This window comes from Heteronotia binoei, chromosome 6 (genome assembly GCF_032191835.1).
Source record: "Heteronotia binoei isolate CCM8104 ecotype False Entrance Well chromosome 6, APGP_CSIRO_Hbin_v1, whole genome shotgun sequence".
NCBI classification, from domain to species: domain Eukaryota; kingdom Metazoa; phylum Chordata; class Lepidosauria; order Squamata; family Gekkonidae; genus Heteronotia; species Heteronotia binoei.
Genome location: NC_083228.1, coordinates 116,720,716 through 116,741,823, shown reverse-complemented (window position 1 = coordinate 116,741,823; position 21,108 = coordinate 116,720,716). Strand labels below are relative to the sequence as shown.

The following is a 21,108-nucleotide window of genomic DNA, read 5'->3' as shown; positions in this document are numbered from 1 at the left end:
AACCAGGGCTTGAATTCAGCAGGAGCTCACAGGAGCCCAGCTCCTGAACTTCCAGCCAGGGTTTGCATGCAGTGGGGATTTCTCTCCCCACTGCACACAGATCCCAAGGCAAATGCAAATGAGATATGCTACTGAGCTCACACACCTTTTTTTTCTACAAAATGATCCCTGAGTAAAACCATGCGTTTCTGGAGATTCCTAAAGAGGACTGATATTTGGCTCCATGGCCAGGTACAGTGGCTAATTATTTCATCCCAGGCTCCTTTATAGGCATATTTCAAAAGCACAATATGTAATTATTTCATTTCAAGCTCCTTTATAGGCATATTTTAAAAGTACATGTTACTATATCTATTGTCCTTGTGCCTGCCACAGGGCCCAAAGCAATCATTTGAAAGAATTTGTTTGTAACAACCCTGAAGAACAGCAGATGGCAAAACATTACTTTATGTTCAGATCATTTCATGTTGGCTGAAGGTATGCTGTATTAAACATGATGATGTATTAGTGGGAAGTGACATCATATTCTGCCTAGGCTGCACAAAAATGCATTAATAAATATGTATCAAAAGGCCATTTTGTAAAAAAAATGTTAATTATAAGTATTGTTATTAAGAAGCATGTCAACTTACAGGCTTAACAAATGTGTTGTGGTGGTGGTTGTTGAATTCCCTCATCCCGACCGATGCCAGGCTCTAGCTGATGTGCAACAGGAAAAATACATATAAAATCAATGAAATCAGTTGATTAAAACAAGTTACAACCCAGTGACATATTTTATAATGTGCTACAGTTCTGCTTTCTAGGTACTGGGAGAAATCCCTTCCTTAGGGGGAGGGGAGCAGGGGTGCCACCCTGGCAACCATCACTGGATAACATTTTTATTATTATTGCTGCATATCTGTAACAGAACCTGAGTATATTTCAGAGGATTCTTAAGTAATCCCAAAGCACATTTTTCAGTTTATGCATGAATGGGCTATCACAGATTTGTTCCTACAAATAGAACTAGGACCTGATCCAGTATTCTCCCAAATGCAATATTTTTCAATGGAACCAGCTCACACAATCAGCTACCAGCCATCAAACCCTGATTCCTACATACATGTTTTTCACTTGAAAAATTTGTTAAAGTCTATTCGGTGAACTTTTGATTGTGTTCTGCAACTCCCACTTGCCTTCATTTATTCTATTAGAGACAAGTTTTAACTTGATTAACTTGTAAAATCCATTCACAACCTCTGTTACTAGCAGACCTTGAAGGTTGGCTTGTTATGGAACTCACCTTCCAGCTGACCTTGCTTTCCTTGCCAGGCAAACATCTCCTTATTAGATCAAAGACTTAGGAGTTCAGGAACATATGAACATATGAAGCTGCCTTATACTGAATCAGACCCTTGGTCCATCAAAGTCAGTATTGTCTTCTCAGACTGGCAGCGGCTCTCCAGGGTCTCAAGCTGAGGTTTTTCACACCTATTTGCCTGGACCCTTTTTTGGAGATGCCAGGGATTGAACCTGGGACCTTCTGCTTCCTAAGCAGATGCTCTACCACTGAGCCACCGTCCATCCCCCTTTTCTTTCTTAAAGGAAGCTTTATTATTATATCTCTGGACAAAAGCTTCCAAGGACTTGCTAAGTAAGCCAATTTGTTTATTGATGGTAGCCAGCTGCTCAAAAATTGAAACAACTGTGTGAGCAATTAGGAGACATTGGTTCATAATAAACGATAAAGGATTATTTCACAATTATTGTAAATCCAGTTGATTATCAGAAGAAGTATTTCCCAAACTGTTCCACTCTTCGTTATTGAGCAAATCCTCCTGGCAGGTATCCAAAGTCCATGTTGGACACAGGTATTCCCTCAGAACTGAGAATCTATGTGAAGCAGAAATAGCCAAAATGCAGGTTAAACAATTAATCAATTTTCAGTTGTTTAGGAGACTTTCTTTGCACCTGGGTGTCCAGGCATGGCCTACAGCATTTTTTGGATCTTGTCATGATAGTTAAATAAACTACAGCACCTCAGAAGTAGTCTGACAGTCTTCAGGAGAGCCAGACATCCCTAATATCGTCTCTGTCCTCCAAAATACACTAACCATGAATCAAAAGTAAACTAAAAGAAAAAGGATAAAACAAAAGGTCTGGAGTGGAACAGGCAGCAGCTGCTAGCTCGATGACATCTTGCCACCTTCATCTGCCAGTTGATGACTATAACCCCCACCTTATCTGCAAATGTATGGGTCATCACAGAAACAACACAACTGACAGAATTTTCATGACATTCCACATTTCCTCCAGCATGGAGTTTCTCAGTGCAGTGAGGTCCACCATTTAGCAGCCAGTCATCATGTGTATAGTAAGCATGTGACATGGGTATGCATTTGAACTAGAGATGCTTCCAAAATTTTTCTCACCTGAATTTATCCCTTAGTATCAGGTTTGTAAATTCATGAATAAAACAAATGAATTAGGGATTTTCCATTATTCCCTTTTTAAAACTGGATACTGAGCACTGTGCAAGTGAAGTTGGTATCAGTTTTTTTTTCCCCTCTACAGTTCATATGTATCTGTTCTTCTTCTATGTGTTACCAATGTGGACTTGTGCATTGACAAAGTACTGAAAAATCATAAGGCTGATGGTATGCATTGTTATACCAAAATATACAAGGTGTTTTACCAAACATGTGCATCAATAAAAAGTCATCCAAATAGAATCTTAATGCATTCATGCATACAATCACATCAAAACGTGATTTAAATAATATTTATCAATGTATAACGCCTGACTTGGATAGCCCAGGCTAGCCTGGTTTTGTCAGATCTCAGAAGTTAAACCCTGGTCAATATTTGGGAGACCACCAAAGAATACTGGGATCATGACATGGAGGCAAGCAATGGCAAGCCACCTCTGAATGTCTCTTGGCTTGAAAACCCTACAGAGTTTCTATAAGTCAGCTGTGAATTGACAATAAAAAAAATCTATTTGAAGCAGTATATGCACAGGCATTGCTGATTCAGTGGTGGGAAAAGATACAAATGATTCTCGTATATTTTTATCCTACCCTTCTTTCAAAAAAGCTTCAGGTGGTGTCAACGGCTATTTCTTATTTTATATCACAACAATCTCATGCAGTAGATTAGCCTGAAATAATGTGACTAACCCAAAAAATGCAATCCTAAGTACACATTCCTGGGAGTAAGACATATTTAATCAAATGGGGATTATTTGTGAGTAGAACTTCTTAGGGCTGCTCTCCAGGGCCAGCCCTAGAGTGTCCGGCACCATAGGCAAGGCTACCTTCTGCACCACACACACACTGATAACTTTACTAAGTCACATAGGAGGTGCCCAATTTGGTGCCCCAGAAGGCTGGTGCCCTAGGCAATCACCTAGTTTGCCTAGTGGCAGGGCCGGTCCTGCTGCTCTCAATGCCACCTGGAGAGCTTCACATTACAGTAGGGATTTGAACCCAATTTACAAAGTTGTGGATCCAGCACTCTAACCATTGCACTGGCTTTTTTTCCCCTCTAATTCAGAAATAATTTTTAAAATGCTCCTAGTTAAATTAGAACAGTGGTGGCCAACGGTAGCTCTCCAGATGTTTTTTGCCTACAACTCCCATCAAGATCGCTGTATGGTTTTAATGTTTACGTATATAACCGTATATACGACACCTTCTTAAACTCTAAGGGTAGTTCCTGACTGTTCCTTCATTTTTCCTGAATTCCTGTTTGTCTGTTATTCTAATTCAGGGGTGGCCAACGGTAGCTCTCCAGATGTTTTTTTGCCTACAACTCCCATCAAGATCGCCGTATGGTTTTAATGTTTACGTATATAACCGTGACAAATGCCTAGATTTTAACTATGTAAATTATGAAATGTTAACCTTTGATGCTTAATTTTATATTCTAAGTTAGTTTTTATATGTTAGTTTTTATATGTTGTAAGCCGCCCTGAGCCACCTGGTGGGAAGGGCGGGATATAAATTACAAATAAATAAATAAATAAAATAAAACGGGAGTTGTAGGCAAAAAAGCTACCATTGGCCACCCCTGAATTAGGGGAGCTAATTGGCCACCCCTGAATTAGAATAACAGACAAACAGGAATTCAGGAAAAATGAAGGAACAGTCAGGAACTACCCTTAGAGTTTAAGAAGGTGTCATCAGGATGCTCCATTGGAGACCAGGCCACACATGCCCTTTGTCTTGTTCTAGAGGCAAAAGCCATGACCTGAGTTACATAGAAAGTCTTTGAGTGACTCAACACAAGAGCTGCAGGGAATGAGTTCAACACATCTTTCGATACACAAAGAAGATCAAACACGATGGTGAGATCAGCAAGAGGGACCTGCTTGGCATCCAGTACAATAACGACACAACGATAGACAACTACAAATATAAAATATTTAGAGGCTAATATTGTTCAGCTGAAGCTAGCTTTTGAAAGAGTGAGTCAAAAGCTGGATTTCTGCCAGAAGTGGCTGTGATATTCTACAGGCTCTCTAAATACAAAGAATCCTCACAGAACACTCTGGCCCATGCTGTCTCCATCGCTTACCAATCTTTACTCTATTTTTAAATCTTCATTCCCCCATCCGTTTTTTTGCACAACTGCTCCAGAGAGTACACTGTATAGAGAAATTACCAGACCTTGAATGTCTTTTTTTTAAAATGTAAAAAAAAAATCTCCCGTTTCCCTTTATTTCCCCTTCTGCTGGTTATCAGTTTCAATGGTACACTTTTGTCTATTAAATTTTTATTTTGATATAAAATTAAGAGGTAATACAGAAATGAAAAAGGGAGGGTATAAAAGTAAGCATCAATCATCTAGAGCTTTTACATATATCAAGAACATTATTGTTATACATAGATTATTTCAAATTATTCCTCTTAGCTCAAATGGCACTCTTACCTTACCTTACCTGTTTCCACCCGTGTATTTTGCAAATATATAATTGAATAAATAATTCTTCAGGAACAGCATTTCAGGGAGATCAATTGGCTGCAAAGTTCCTTCATATAAAAAATTAGTCTGGATTTAACCTTATGTTTGTAATCTGCATTACTATATGACCCTTAAATCCAGCAGCCAAAGATGGGTGGTCAGCCCTGTAGCCAGGAATTTTTTCAGTGGAGGGCACTGGGATGCCAATTAAATCCCCCAGGGCTTCTCCCCCCCCAGCCTATCTTGGCTCATTGCCCCCCTAGATCGGAATGAAGAGTCAAACACAAGGTTTTTGGTATAACTAAGGGCCACTTCATTAATCATAATAATCACAATGGCAAGGGCACCTAAAAGCATGGCCTGGTCAGGGCTAGGGGTCTCTGCCATTCATGGACGAGAGACCCAGCCCCCAGCCGGAGCTGTGAGACATAGCTCCCGCCAGACCAGCCCAGCAGGGAGGCCCGCCCCAGAGGGCCCAACCACAAGATGCACGTCTCAATGGAAGGCACCCTCTAGTCGAGCCTCCAGGACAGCCTGCATTTTCCCCAACCTGGGTCATCAAACCCCAAGTAGCTTATGCCAGACCCCAAAACTCCCCAAAAGGGGGGGTTGCTTTCCTAGCCGCAAAGTACCCAAACCCAGTAAAACCTGCCACCACTAAGGCCAAGTCTCTACTTGGGCTTAGCACCCACCGGGAGGCCCAAAGCCACCGGCAACCCTTGCTGTAGATCTCTCAAGAAAAGCATATTACCCTTTTCTGATAGATGTACCCCATCCCCTCTGTAGAGGTCAGGAAACTCAGTAGAGATATCCGTATGGGGCAAATAGTGGCCCAACCCGCCTTCAAGAGCCTTCCTAATTTCCTTGTTGGCTTTGTAGCGGGCCCTCTCAACACCTGCAGGGTCCCAAGCACTGCACCAAACAAGGTGAGGGATCATGGCAGACCAAACTATCATGGTTTCCGGCCATCGCTCCTTAATATACTGAAATTCATCACGGGCCTGCCAGACTAACGCCTTGCCTTTAATTAGCCTGAGATCATTCCCTCCCAAGTGAATAATTAAAATCTGAGGAGGTAGTCCTAAGCCCCCATGAAATAACAAAGGCAGCAGGCCCAGCCACTGAAGGCCTTGGCGCCCCCGCCGTTTTATACAATCATGCTGGCTGAGCCCCAGCTGAGAGCCAAACGAAGTTCTCCGAGCCTGATGTGCAGCCCAAAACACATGACTGTGGCCACAGATGAGAACTCGGTTCCTTTGGCCAGGAACAACAGCATCTAAAAATAAAAAACAGTCAAACAAGCACATAACCAATACCATTTCAACCAACAAGCCAACCTAGGGACTGAACAAAGGTCGAATATAAGATTTGTAAGCCTAAACGCTGAATGAAGGAGGAAGGATACCCCAGGGCAGCCGCTGTAGAAGCACTGCCAATCCTAAAAGAGTGGGTACCAAACCGCACCTCCGCTAACCCCAGCTTGTCTAAAGCCCTAGATGTCACAGACCAAAACTGGTGCTTTGTGAGTGGACTACCATTGCTGTGACAAAACAAGAACCCCTCCCTAGACCCCCGGACTGCCAAATAAGCAGCCACAGCAGAAACAGGGCATAACTCCAGCTCAGAGCAAGCACCCAATTCCAGCACTGTTCCTTTGTGACCCGGATCAGTCTTAGACCAACGTACGATAATAACCACCTTACTCATCGCCAACCTCAGGTCACTTAACCTCAAAGCATTACCAGAAACATCGTTTCTGGACTCGGCCACTAACTCACTGACTCTAAGAGCCCTGAAAAAGGCTATTAAGAACGCAGCGTGAAACAAAGCGGCCTCAAAAAATGAAACACAGAATCAGAGGGGAAATAGGCTTCTGTGTATCTGGCCTAGAACCAGCTTCTCTGGCCCATCCTTCTAGCATTTTTCGAAGGCGAAAATCAGCTGTTTCTTCACTATAACCCAGCGCCTTGCTAGCAAACACCAACCCAGCCAGGCACCCCCTAATAGATCACACGGACAATCCCTTACCATGTAGGGAAACACAGAAGTGGAGCAGCTGCTCCACCGGGAGGGGCCAAACAATGCGATACCCTCCCTCAGCCCTAAAGTCCTCAAACTGCCGCACAGCACGTTCATAAGACTTCCTGGTGCTGGGAGCAATGCCTAGACCTATCGCTCTGCAGGCTTCGGCTCTCCAATCAGCCATAGCTCCTGGGGCATTGGCACTGCCTCCTGATTGGCATCTGGGGCCAGCTGACGAAACTTCTCCATCTGTTTGCGAGAGAGAGCGTCAGCCACCCCATTATTCACCCCCGGAACGTGCTTGGCTAAAAACAATATGTTGAGCCATAGACAACGCATAGTGAAGGCCCTCACCAACCTCATAACGAGCCGTGATTTGGATGAAAGGGAATTAATAACATGGACTACTGCCATATTATCACACCAAAAATGAACGGTGCCCCGCAGATATCCATGTATTGTATAAGGGAGGCTGCCCTCCATGGCTGAGCCCGCGCAATCATCCCTGCATAGATTAAAAACCCCGGTAGCCAATTAGCCCAGGTCCAGTACACCTTGCGCTTCTTCAACTTTTCTTTATCTTTTTCATCCAAATCTTCCTTGTCCTTTTTCTCCAGCTCCCCAAAAAGGAGGGAGAAAATATCTACATAGTCTCCCTTTAAAATTTTCTCCCTGGTTGCGGGCAACAAATGGTCCCCCAGAGGAAAAGCCACATCCCCAAATGGTAAGGAGGTAAACAGAACCGCTCCTTAAGGGGATGGTGCACCCCAACTCTCCATAAAGGAACCTGCCAAACCCTGTTGCCCCACACCAGGCCAGACACCATAAGGTCTGCACTGTCCGGCTGGCCAGGCCCAGTTTGACAACTGACTGGCACCTATGGGGGAAGGGGACCCCACACCCACAGCCATGAAGGCCTGCCCAGCAGGTGAAACCTGCCCCCACGGCCCTCAAGGCCAGGCAGACCCAGCAAAGGCCCAAGGAAACTCACCAGCCTTACCAGTAAATCCAGCAGGCACCAACGATGACCCTGTTCCAGCCGCTCCTGTTGACAGGCCCGCTCCACCATCTGAACCACCGAGACCAGGGAAGAGTGCACCAGACCTACCCTCAAGCATAGACAGCCTGGTCAACACATTAGACTGGATTGCCCTTTTGGTTGCTCTTTCTCCCACAACCCCTTCAACATGAGGCAAACCAGACGTTTCCTCCAGTGCTCTAAGCCTTTACACAATATTTGTATTAACCACCTCATCCCCTTCATCGTCAGACAATGAGAGCGGGGCTGGAGGCCTCTTGGCAGGGGCCTTAGGGGCCTTTGGCGCATGTTGCTTGCCCTTTGACTTACCAGCCCCCCTTTTACCTGACATCCTTGCCCCAAAAGATAACTACACCACTTAAAGGGCAACTAACACCGAGACGGCGAACCCACAAAATGGCCTCCACAGAGGGTCTACTTAAAATGGCCGCTTTCCCCTGAAGAAGGAAGGGGACCCAAAATGGCTGCCGCACCACTAAGAAGGGACCGTCTAAAAAATGGCTGCCGCCTTCAGGAGGTTGCAGGAGCCTCAAACACTCCTCAGAATAACACAACTCCCAATGGGAAAAAAGAAACAGTCCCCAAACTACCATGGCTTCCACCGGAAACCCCAAAATACCACACTTTAAGAAGCTGCAGGAGCCTCACAGGACTCTCCAGACCAACACAGCTCCCCCAGGGAATAGAGGCAGCCCCAAGAATTAAAGCAGGAGCCTCAAACGGCTCCCGCGGTGAAAAGAACCCCCAACCAGGCCAATAAAGGCAGCCCCAACCAGGCAGATACAAGCAACACACCCCCCCCCCCCCAGGATACAGCCTGCAAAGTGAAGAATCCAGTCCCCGGATGCCTCCTAAACTGCTCACCACTCCCGACGCTCCTCTTCAGCCCTAGCGCTGCGAAACGCAACACCAGGACCCGAACAGCCACAGCCCGACGCACCTTGCAGGCCTCTCTGATGGAGCGCCTCAACACGTTCCCAGCCAGGCCCGAACACAACATGGACTGCAAAGAGAAGCAGAGGCTTGGCTGTTAACACAGCCAAGCCCCGGCCCCCGCCCCCTCAAGTTCGCATCCAAACGGGCTGAAGATCCTCTCTTCCCTCACCAGGGAAGCAAATCTTGCTAACGCAGCCTAGTAACTTCGCTGCAGGCTGCAAGCAATCCATTCCTCAGTGAGTGCCTTTCCTCCATAACTGCATCTGTCTGTGAAGTCCCCTGAGCTGTGGGGCCAGGAGGAGGGAAGCTTGGCTGTTTAGAGGGCTTTCTTGAGCAGTGAAACCAAGGGCCTGGCTGCTAAAGAAAGCCTCTTTAAACAGCTGAGGAGCATGGAACAGTTTGCTCTCTGACTCTCAGTTGTACGGAGGAAATTTCTTGGGCAGCCAGGCCCAGGGGCTGGCTGACCAAGAAAGCCACATATTAAACTGGAGACTTCCGGGGTTGGAAAATGCTGAGCTGAACTGCTTCTCAGAAGGGGAGCAGGCTGGAACTTCTGTTCGGGGAGTGGAAGGCAATCTAATGCCTACTGCCTACTTTTTTCAGTCAGAGATCGGTCCAAGATATGCACAGGAAACTTTGAGGAGATTTACCTTGGCTAAAAGGGAGTCCCGAGGTGGGCTCCTTTGAGGGGTCTCCGGAGATGAGTTGCATTTTCATCATCTGCAGAAGTTTCCAGAGTAATTTATTTGACATAAGCTCAACAGGATCCTAATTTTCTTTGATACTACTAAACATCTAAAGCTACACAAGACCAGTGTTGATCTGGATAACTACTGAAAAGGTACAGATTGCTATCTTTCATTCTGGGATGAAATATAAGAAATATGGAGATGAGAGAAAACTGTTATGGATAGTGCCAGCCGAAGTGATAAAAATAACAGCTGAGACAGGTGAAGAAAAGTGGTTGTCATATAATCAACTATTAAAAATACAAAGTGCCAAAATCGAATTGAAAACTGCTGAAGAGCTGAGTAATAAATATGATTGGTTTCAAATACAACAAATAAAGAGCTTGGTGGAAAATTATATTAAAACTGAAGCAATAAGAAAAGCGCAAACAGAAATGGAAAAAGTTCTGCTTGGAGATAATGAAAAATTAATTTCAAAATTATATAAATTACTCTTAAAATGGTCTACGGAAGATGAAGTAGTGAAATCTCAAATGATTAAGTGGGCAATTAATGTAAATAAAGAAATACAGATGGAAACTTGGGAATATTTGTGGAAGAATTCTATGAAGCTTTCGACATGTCATAGTATTAAAGAGAACTGTTTTAAAATGATGTATAGATGGTATATGACTCCTAAAAAATTGGCAAAGATGAACAATAAGATGCCAGATAGATGTTGGAAATGTAAAAAACATGAAGGTTCTTTCTACCATATGTGGTGGACTTGTGAAAGAGCAAAAAAGTATTGGCAAATGATTCAACAAGAAATTTCTAGGATTTTGGGATACGAATTTAAGAAAGTTGCAGAGACTTTTCTGTTGGGATTACAAATGAAAAAATTTTCAAAAGAAGATAGAACTATAATTTGATACTTGCTTTCAGCTGCTAGGACATTGTATGCGCAGTTATGGAAGCAAGAAAAAATATCAGAGAAATTGGATTGGATTGTAAAAGTTATGACATGGAGTGAAATGGACAAATTAACAAGAATTTTAAGAGACTATGACTTAGAAGTTTTTAAGATGGAGTGGAAAAGTTTAGAAGATATGTAGAAAAAGTGTGGAAAATAAAATGACATTGGACAATTTTTGATAATGATTAAGTCTTGGAAGAAGAATATTAAATTTTGTACCTTTAAATATTAGTATTTTAAGTAAATAACACCAGTGGGGGTCAAGTAACGGGGGGAGGGGTGGTTAGAAAGTAATATATGGGATAGATAAAAAGAAGTTATTAATGATGCAAGAAATAGATATTGTTACCATATGTTACTAAATAAAATTGTTTTAAACCAAACAGTAGAAAATACATATATATAAAATCAATTGCAGTAAAAAAATTACAAACCCTGAAAAAAAACAGAACACATATTAAACTGCAAATGATTGCACAAACTATACATTGTATCTGCCCAAATGAAGAAAAAAAGAATGACAATATATATTAACAATCAGAGCTTGGATATTCTTGAAGAATTAAGGAACCAAAATGGGAGATATATGATTCTGAAGGTTAAATTACCAGAAGGATTAATGTAGACATTGGCATCAATATATGTCACCCTATAATAATATATAAGCAGCCCCATGGCACAGAGTGGAAAAGCTGCAGTACTGTGGTCTGAACTCTCTGCTCACGACCAGAGTTTGATTCTGGCGGAAGCTAGATTCAGGTAGCTGGCTCAAGGTTGACTCAGCCTTCCATCCTTCCGTGGTCGGTAAAATAAATACCCAGCTTGCTGGGAGGAAAGTGTAGATGACTGGGGAAGGCAATGGCAAACCACCTCATAAAAAAGTCTGCCGTAAAAACGTCATGATGCGACGTCACCGCAGAGTCGGAAACAACTGGTGCTTGCACAGGGGACCTTTCCTATAATAATATATGCCCCCAATAATACTAAAAATGAGTTCTTTGAAAATGTATATCAAACATTAGCAAATTTTCAAGAAGGTGAGATTTTAATCTGGTGATATGAATGGACTACTAGGCCGTATCTAAAAATATAGGTGGAATACTCCCAAAAAATGTTTTCAGATATATGAAATCATAGAACTGGAAAATAATTGGTAAACACTACATCCAGACAAAAGAGACAATACATATTTCTCTGAACTACACCACTCATATTCAAGGATAAATACGTGTTTCATCACAAAAGTTGAGAGACCAGAGATTTTGCCAAACTCTTTAGCAGATCATAATCTAATATGACGCAGATGAAAATGTAAGAAGGATTTGATTGAATATTTTAGCACTAACATCACAACTGCAATATCAGTGACAACAATTTGGGAGGCTAGTAAGGCTTAAATCTGAGGAACCTTACTGTCAATAGCAGCAAGAAAGAAGAAAAAGAAACAAGATTTTATTTTTAAAAATAGATAAAATGAAGACATTAAAACAAGAACATAAAGCTACTGGAAACAAGAGGAAACAGGAGGAGGATGAAGAGGAGGAGGAGTTATACCACGTCCTCACTTGGAGTCTCAGACCAGTTTACAATCTCCTTTCCCTTCCCCTTCCCACAATGGGCACCCTGTGAAATAGGTGAGGCTGAGGGAGTTCTTTCAAGAACTGCTCTTGAGAGAATAACTCTGAGAGAACTTGTGACTGACCTAAGGTTACACCAGCAGCTGCATATGAAATAGTGGGGAATCAAAACCAGTTCTCCCAGCCTAGAGTCTGGACTCTCAACCGCTATACCAAACTGGCTCTCCAGTTATAGAGAGTGCTGTAGATTGTAGCTTATGTCTTGTTTTTGTGATGTAAATTGATTTTTTTTTCAAAAAGGAGGGGGAGAAAATAAGGAAGACCCAGCATCAGAGGGATTGACTCAATCAAGGAAGCCATGGGTCTCAGTTTGCAAGACCTAGGCTGTTAATGATAAGACATTTTGGAGATCATCAATTCATAGGGTCACCATAAGTCATAAGTTACTTACTGGCACTTAATACACACATGTTAGACATTATCAAATACTCAAGGTGGGTATAACATATTCAGAGTGATTTTAAAAATCTAAAATAGATGAACATTTTTAGGATAAAGTCACACGCCTTATGCAACATTTGTAGTCCTAACTCCTTGAAACATTCAAAAGAATACACATGATTATTTTCTGTTCCACTGGCTACAGAGGAGAGTAGAATTGGGAAGGGGGGGGGTCCCACTACACCTTGTATTAAAAATTAAAAGGAGCAGGTTTTCAAGAAACTGACATGGTGTAATGAATAATACACTTAGCATCTAAAACCGAGGGATTAAATAGCCTAATCCACATCAAGGAAAAGTATTGATAAGAAGCTCCAGGTTTAACAGTCAGTGGTAGAAAATATTTTAAAATATGTGTTTTGAGAGTTCTTTCTTTCAAAAGCAGAATGACCTAAATATAAAACAGAATATGGACTGGTCTGCAGAATATGACAACCATGTGAAGTCTGACTCAAACAGCTCCACATGGTAGATGTGGCTACACAGTGAGCTGTTCACCTGCTGCAGCTGTGCAGATTAGCATTAGCTCTTTCTGCAAAGCACATTTTGATGTTTCTAATCCTAGAGATAAACCAGACTGTTTTAGCATTTTCAGTCTTCACAGTCCGGTAGTGCAGGATAATTGTCCCCCTCATGTATTACCATTGAGAAGGACCAACCAAAATATTACAAAACAGTGTGCATCACACAATAGCATGCAAGCTTTCAAGTTCACTATAGCTATTCCTCAGGCGAGATGTTCAGAACACACACACACATATATACACACACACATGAAGAATGCAGATTTATACCTTGCCCTTCTCTCTGAATCAGAGACTCAGAGCGGCTTACAATCTCCTGCATCTTCTCCCCCCACAACAGACACCCTGTGAGGTGGGTGGGGTTGAGAAGGCTCTCAAAGCAGCTGCCCTTTCAAGGGCAACTCCTGTGATAGCTATGGCTAACCCAAGGCCATTCCAGCAGCTGCAAGTGGAGGAGTGTGTGTGTGTGTATACACACACATATATCCACATATTTGTTCACCCACTGTGTCTTTCAGGGAGAAACAAAGGACATACATATTTAAATATTTTTTTAAAAAAAATTAAAATGGCTGACATGGACCAACACAAGCTATGTGATTGGGTCCCAATGATTAGCACTGGGGCATCTTGGAATGAGAACATCCAACATACCCCAGAGGAAGGCACTATCTGCACCAAATATTTTAGAAACCTGTGAATTTTTCTGAAATATTTTAGAACCTGTGTGAAAGGGGCTGCATAAAATACCAGAGATGTTGAATAGGAGACTCTGGCTGTGAGCAGCAGCCAATACTCACACTCTGATAGCTGCTGGACGGGAAAACAGAAGTGACACCCTTCCTGAAGGGCAATGGGATGTGGAATGCATAAACAGCACTGTGAAGCCTGTGACTGTAGCACTATGCAGACATGCAGCTCATTAGTAGCTTGCAGAACATTAGGGTTGCCATGTCCGATTCAAGAAATATCTGGACACTTTGGAGGTGGAGCCAGGAGATTTTGGGGGTGGAGCCAGGAGCAAGGGTGTGACAAACATGATTGAACTCCAAAAGAAGTTCTGGCTATCCCATTTAAAGGGACACACTCCTTTTAAATGCCTTCCTTCCATAGGAAATAATGGAGGTTAGGGGCACCTTCTTTGGGGGCTCATAGAATTGGAGCCCTTGGTCCAATCATTTTGAAACTTGGGTAGTGCTTTAAGGAGAGGCACAGGAAGCTATGCTGAAATGTTGGTGCCCCTACCTCAGACAATAATCCCCCTGGAGCCCCAGATACCCACAGATCATTCTCCATTATACCCTATGGGAAACAATTGCCATAGGGTATAATGAAATGCCCAGCAGCAATTCCCTCCCCTCCATTTTCTGATGACCCTGAAGTGGGGGGAGGGCCTCCAAACCAGGGGATCTCCTGCCCCCAACTGGGGATTGGTAACTCTACAGAACCCAGTGCCAATAAGTGACATCATCAGCTTCATTAAGTGTTGCAAGAAAGTCATTAGTTGTATGCCTGCACAGTGCTACAGCCCTGGCCTAAATAGCTTCTATCATCATCTACCTATACCCTCTTGTAAGGATACCAGATCCTTTCTCTACCTTCAGTGGGATATTTCCTGCAATGCACCCCAGAAGCTGCTGCTGAAGAAGACCCGGTCAGTGCCTTAGTTTGTGCCTATTCTTTGCTGAGCTTCAGCACCACCACTGCAGATGGCCAGAAGATGGTACTGTAATTGCATAGTGGGGGTTCAGGAACATAAGGGAATATTGGGTCCAATGAAGTTTCTGATCCTGACCTGGCTGCTCATTCTGAGCTGCTCTGGCCTGCTGATCGATTGGATGATGAAACCTTCTGCTTTCCAGCTTCATTGCCTGCCTGTTTTCATCCAGTCACCCAATGCTGAAACCTTGGGTATCTTGGTGTCTCATCTTTATCCACCCTATTGTATTTGTATAATCAATGCTGCATCCTCTACTCATTCTGTCAGAGGATTGTTTAAAAATGTAATCATGTTTCTCCTTCTTTGCTATAAGAGAACTCTGTATTTTCATCCAACATCCACTGGGAGAAAAAGCCTTCTACATCTAGGTCATTAATCATTTGGGGGTGGGGGTGGAATGAGCGAGGGGAATAAAAGAAATAGATGGTTTGACAGAATAAAAGCCTTCTGCTTTGGAATTAAGCATGCTGGCTTTACCTCAATACTTATTTCTGATGGATGCTCTTGGTTTGCTCCAGAGTATATCTGGCTACAGGGCCATTATCCGGTGACAACATTCTTTTCTGAAGACGTTATCTTAACAGAGACAATGTGATCAATTTGGAGGAGCCAAGCGACACGGTTGGCTTTTGGAGAAAATGCCAAGGAAAAATTCAGTGAGACAAGAATCAATTAGCCAATTTAGCAGCTGCTAGCTTGTTTAGTTCTTCCTGAAGACAGGAAATTTCTCAGACGCTTCGAGGAAAATGATTTGCCACGTGCAGTGCAATGATGTAGTCTTTTAATACAGGCATTTGTCACCATCAGCATCGCATCCATTTTGTGAAGGGAGAGGAAGAAACAAGTGCAGAGAACACAGCACTGAGGCAGAACTTTGGTTGTGCACCTATAACATCAGACCCCAACCATGCCCACAAGCTTACATGGTATCTAACAAGCATGACAGAGACTGTGGCTTGGGTTGGGGGTTACATAAGCAGTGGCTCAGACGAAGTGAAATCAGGGCTTTTTTGTAGAAAAAGCCCCACAGGAACTCATTTGCATATTAGTCCACACAGCCCTGAGGTCACCATTGTTTAGTGCAAGCCTTTTTTGTAGAAAAAGTCCAGCAAGAACTCATTTGCATATTTTGTCAAGCCAGCCAGAACTGTGTTCCTGTGTGTTCCTCCTCAAAAAAAGCTCTGAGTGAAATGCTGGGGGCATGCAAAGTTGCCCAGGTAAGTGCTTCTTGACTGTGAACATTATGTTTAAATCTGTCCCATGGTGCCTGAGTTGCTGCTAAGGCTGGCAAAATATAAAAGTCAGTGCTGAATTCACAATGTAGTTACAAATTATTCCATTGTCCCAAATCTGGACTTCCCAAAACAAGTTTCTGTGGAACTCCAGTTGTCCCTTTGTCAGTGCCTCTGTTAAACACTTATTTACAGCTCAGCGTGCCTACCTGGGAATCCTTCTACTAATTTAGCCAGCTGAGGTCCCAATTAGACAGCTCTCATTTGGATCATCGAGGAAATAGCTACTAGGAATTAAGTTCCCAAGTGACACAGGGGTCTGATTTGGATTAGAACAATGGTATGGGGGAAGAAGCTGTTTCAGCATTCAACCCTGCATCATTTCCCTGATCTGAAATGGACCCCAGTGTTGTTTGCCCCATGAGGGAGCTGCATATGCAGTATTTAGAGCACATATAGCCTTTCCATGGAGCAAAGAACACCCCCAGAGCCTTTTGGAGCCTGGAAAATGGTACAGGGCAGATGGCTGAAGCCCTTTCTCCCCCTAGCAGATTGGCCTCCACATTATGTGGCTGTAATGTGAATCAGGCCCCTGTGATGCTTCAGAATTTAATTGAGGCAGGCTGGCGGAAACTCTGACCCAATTTATTCTAAAAACTAGTTTGGCCCCCTGAAAATGAGCCCTAGCCTTTCCATGGAACTGCCAAAGGCAGAGATATATTATCTGCAAAGACCTACAGCACCCTCTGAGAGGAGGAGGAGGAGGTAGAGGAAATGATTGGATTTATATCCTGCCCTTCACTATCCAAAGGAGTCTCAGAATGGCTTACAATCTCCTTTTCTTTCCCCTCCCCACAACAGACACTCTGTGAGGCAAGTGGAGCTGAGAGAGCTTTAACAGAAACTGCTCTTGAGAGAAACAGCTCTGCATGAACTTATGACTGACTCAAGGTCACATTAGCAGGTGCATGTGGAGAACTGGGGAATCAAATCTGCCTCTCCAAGATAAGAGTCTGCACACTTAACCACTACACCAAACTGGTTCAAAGAGTGTTTTATTTCCCTGTATCTTTATACATCTTCTCAAATTTTGCCATTCCCCATAATCAAATGGATACTAAAGCAAGAACTATAAGCAGAGACTTTTTTTTTTGCACAGTACCCTCCTCAGCCATTTTTACCTGGTAAAAAGCCTTGTGGTTTAGTCTGAGCGCTACAGTTTCCCCCTCTCCAGTTCTTGCTAACAGGGATTTTGAAGCAATCCTTTTGTGATTATTGGGTCTGTTTATGTTAGTATGCATTACTTTATTTCTATTTTTATATTAAATACTGGAAACATTTAAAAAAAAAAACCCTGCATTCTATCTTCACCCAATGATTTTGTCCTGCTTCAAGTAAGAAGTGGGACATATTTTTCCAGCAAAGTTAGGCTATCACACAATTGTTAATAACAACAGCAGCACCTGTCCAAAACTATCACGTGAACACATGAAGCTGCCTTATACTGAATCAGATCATTGGTCCCCTCAAAGTCAGTATTGTCTATTTCAGGGGTGGCCAAACTGTGGCTTGAAAGCCACATGTGGCTCTTTCACACATATTGTGTGGCTCTCAAACCCCTCACTACCCCATTGGCCAGCTTGGAGAAGGCATTTCTCTCTTTAAATCACTCCGCCAAGCCAAGCCAGCTGGTGGCTTGGAGAATACATTTAAAGTTGCTTTCTCTGTCCCTCCTCCCATCAACTAAGCAAAGCAATTCTCAAAAACAGCAACAAAAATGAGATAGACTTAAACATATGACAGATTTGATAATGGAAAAAACTGGAATCTAAAAGAAATGGAAATGGAAAATCAACTTGTCCATGAGAGCCATTTTATTTGTGGTTACATTCATGGACTTAGACCCAAGAGACCTATGAAATTTATTATGTGGTGTTGTTTTCTCTCAACCTGATGCATCTTACAGGAATATTGTGAGGGGAAGAAATTGAACTCCCACACATGCTCACTTCCCCAAGTGCCTTGGATGAACAGTGTGATATAAATGTGAGGTCTGAGGGAATTACAGCTGTACATTTTGAATCACACCCCATAAAAAGTCACAACTGTAAATAGCTGCTCTTTTATAGGTAGAATCATCCCTTTGGGCTGAAGAAAGCAAGCCAAGTTTCAAAACCTGTTAAAAGTGTTATCAGTTCAGTAATTGAACAAGTAAGCAACAGTTACTCAGGTTCCCAGTATCTGATGGTTGTATTTGCATCAATCTGTTATCATAAAAAGCTGATATTAAATATTTTTAAGAGCTCATTTGTGCAGGAATGAAGGTAATGAATCCCTTAGTTCAGGGGTAGGGAATGTTGGCTCTCCAGATGTTTTTGCCTACAACTCCCATCAGCCCCAGCCAGCATGGCCAATGGCTGGGGCTGATAGGAGTTGTAGGCAGAAAACATCTGGAGAGCCAACGTTCCCTACCCCTGCCTTAGTTCCAAGTAAGTTTCAGAGTAATCCTAAACAGAGTTAACACCCTTTTAAGCCCATAGACTTCAGTGGGCTTGAAAGGGCACCACTCTGTTCAAGATGGCACAATTCGTCACTTAATTTATGACAGAAGACAAGTTGATAATCGCAGATATTTTGGAGAATTTATCAAGCAGGTTCTGGGGAGATGCTGTTGAATTGTGAAATAACATTTTCTCCATAAGTGTGTCCAATGCCAGTTCTGAGTTCTGTCTGGCCATAAAAGAAGCTCTTCATTAAAAAAAAACCATTCTTCAAATATTGAACAGATCTCAAAGATTTCAGGTTTTCACAGCTGGTAACATCATTAGGATTTGTAGAATCTTTCGGGATCAAGTGCCATGTTCTACTGGAGAAAGTTTTCCTTCCAGACGTTTCATTCTCAGCTGCGGAGAACATCCTCAGTGGCGTTGCAGCCGGAGAAGGCGCTCAGACCTTCTTGGCTGCTGTGCATCGAGTGGGGCCAGGGCTGCTGGAGAGCTGCTATTTGTAGGCTGGAGGGGGTGTGATGAAAGGGCAATTGGTTTGTGGATGTGCCCATTGTTTGGTGGGGCTTCCTGGAAGGGTAGTGATAAGGAAACTGGCTGTTGAATGTGACCATTGTTCTGTGTTAATTGCTGGGAAGGTTGGAAGGGGTTTGAAGATAAGGAAGATGGTTGTTGACTGTGCTGATTGTTCTGTGGAATTTGCTGGTTGTTCTGAGACTTTCCGCAATTTATAGTCTGTAGGGTGTTTTGCAGAGCTGGGTACCAAGATTGGTGGATGAAAATGCCTTCTTCCTTTCTGTTAAAATTGTGCTGGTGTTTGTCAATTTTAACAGAAAGGAAGAAGGCATTTTCATCCACCAATCTTGGTACCCAGCTCTGCAAAACACCCTACAGACTATAAATTGCGGAAAGTCTCAGAACAACCAGCAAATTCCACAGAACAATCAGCACAGTCAACAACCATCTTCCTTATCTTCAAATCCCTTCCAACCTTCCCAGCAATTAACACAGAACAATGGTCACATTCAACAGCCAGTTTCCTTATCACTACCCTTCCAGGAAGCCCCACCAAACAATGGGCACATCCACAAACCAATTGCCCTTTCATCACACCCCCTCCAGCCTACAAATAGCAGCTCTCCAGCAGCCCTGGCCCCACTCGATACACAGCACAGCAGCCAAGAAGGTCTGAGCGCCTGCTCCGGCTGCAATGCTACTGAGAATGTTCTCCGCAGCTGAGAATGAAACGTCTGGAAGGAAAACTTTCTCCAGTAGAACACAGCACTTGATCCCGAAAGATTCTACAAACCCTAATGATTGAACAGATCAATTTAAAGTAATCTGGCTGCACTTTTTAAAGAAATAAAACATAGAATATATAATTTTGATAATTTGTAATAAATAAATATTAGACTCAATATATAATTTTGATAATTTGTAATAAATAAAGAGAAAAGCATGTATATTTTTGTGTTATATGATTTCAGGGGAGCACCCATAGCATTGCCTGCCCTCCTTCCCTTTTATCTTAACAAGTCTGTAAGTATGGTAAGGCTGAGAGAGAGAGTTACTAGCCCAAGGTCATCCAGTTCACTTCATGGTGATTCAAACACAAATCCTCCCACTCCTAACCCAATGCACAAACCACTGTGTTAAATTGAATCAGTGCATAATCTCAGATTCCATCTATAGAATGGAGTTCCTTGATGCTCACTGCCAGCCAGAATAGATTTTCAAGTAAATGGCAGGGGTGGAAGGTTGGGGACATTTTTGGACCAGTTATATGAGGCCTCAGCCAAACTTCTGTTTTTCCACTGGGTGTTGTCAGAGATGTGAGCTTGCTGTACACCCTCTGCCTCATTCGCAGCCTCCTTACCCTTTGCTGAATTTATAATACTCTGGAATTCTGTATAGGATCATGGTTGAATTCCATACAGATTCAAGGTTGAATCCTTATCATTTCCCTCATTGGTCTCAGTAGAGTCCTTCTGGTGAACCCCAATTTGTTTCTACTATGAATACGCCACCGTATCAGTTGTCTCAGGAACACCATTAGAAGGAATTGCTGGCATCCTTCCTATCTGAGTGATATAAACTGTATCTACAATGTGTTCTCCTGAAATGTTACTTTTGCAGGTCATGTTAACTTAGGGACAGAAAGTTAATGATACCTTATGGGTCCAAGTGGTGTTTGGATAAAACATCTCCTTTGAACCCACCTTCAATTCCATGATGGAAGAATGGTAGTATGCAAGATAATAAATAAATTCTAAATTGTGAGATACCACTACAATTCACTCTATTTACATGAATTATCCAATGAAAAGTCAATTGCTTGGTCAGTAAGGTTGACAGACCTTTGCCGGCGACTAGCAGGAAATTGGGTGGAGACTTATAAAATCAGTGGCAGAAGTAACACCACTGGGCCATGTGAAGCTCTAGGAGTTATTGCCAATATCTAT

At 42.8% G+C, this 21,108-nt stretch overlaps 1 non-coding gene across 1 annotated transcript; it reads right to left on the bottom strand.

Moving 5' to 3' along the window:
- Nucleotides 1-1,494: 1,494 nt before the first annotated feature.
- On the bottom strand, nt 1,495-1,561 carry TRNAP-AGG (transfer RNA proline (anticodon AGG)). The gene has a single exon. It is a non-coding gene; the product is annotated as a tRNA-Pro (tRNA).
- Between the last annotated feature and the right edge of the window lie 19,547 nt (nt 1,562-21,108).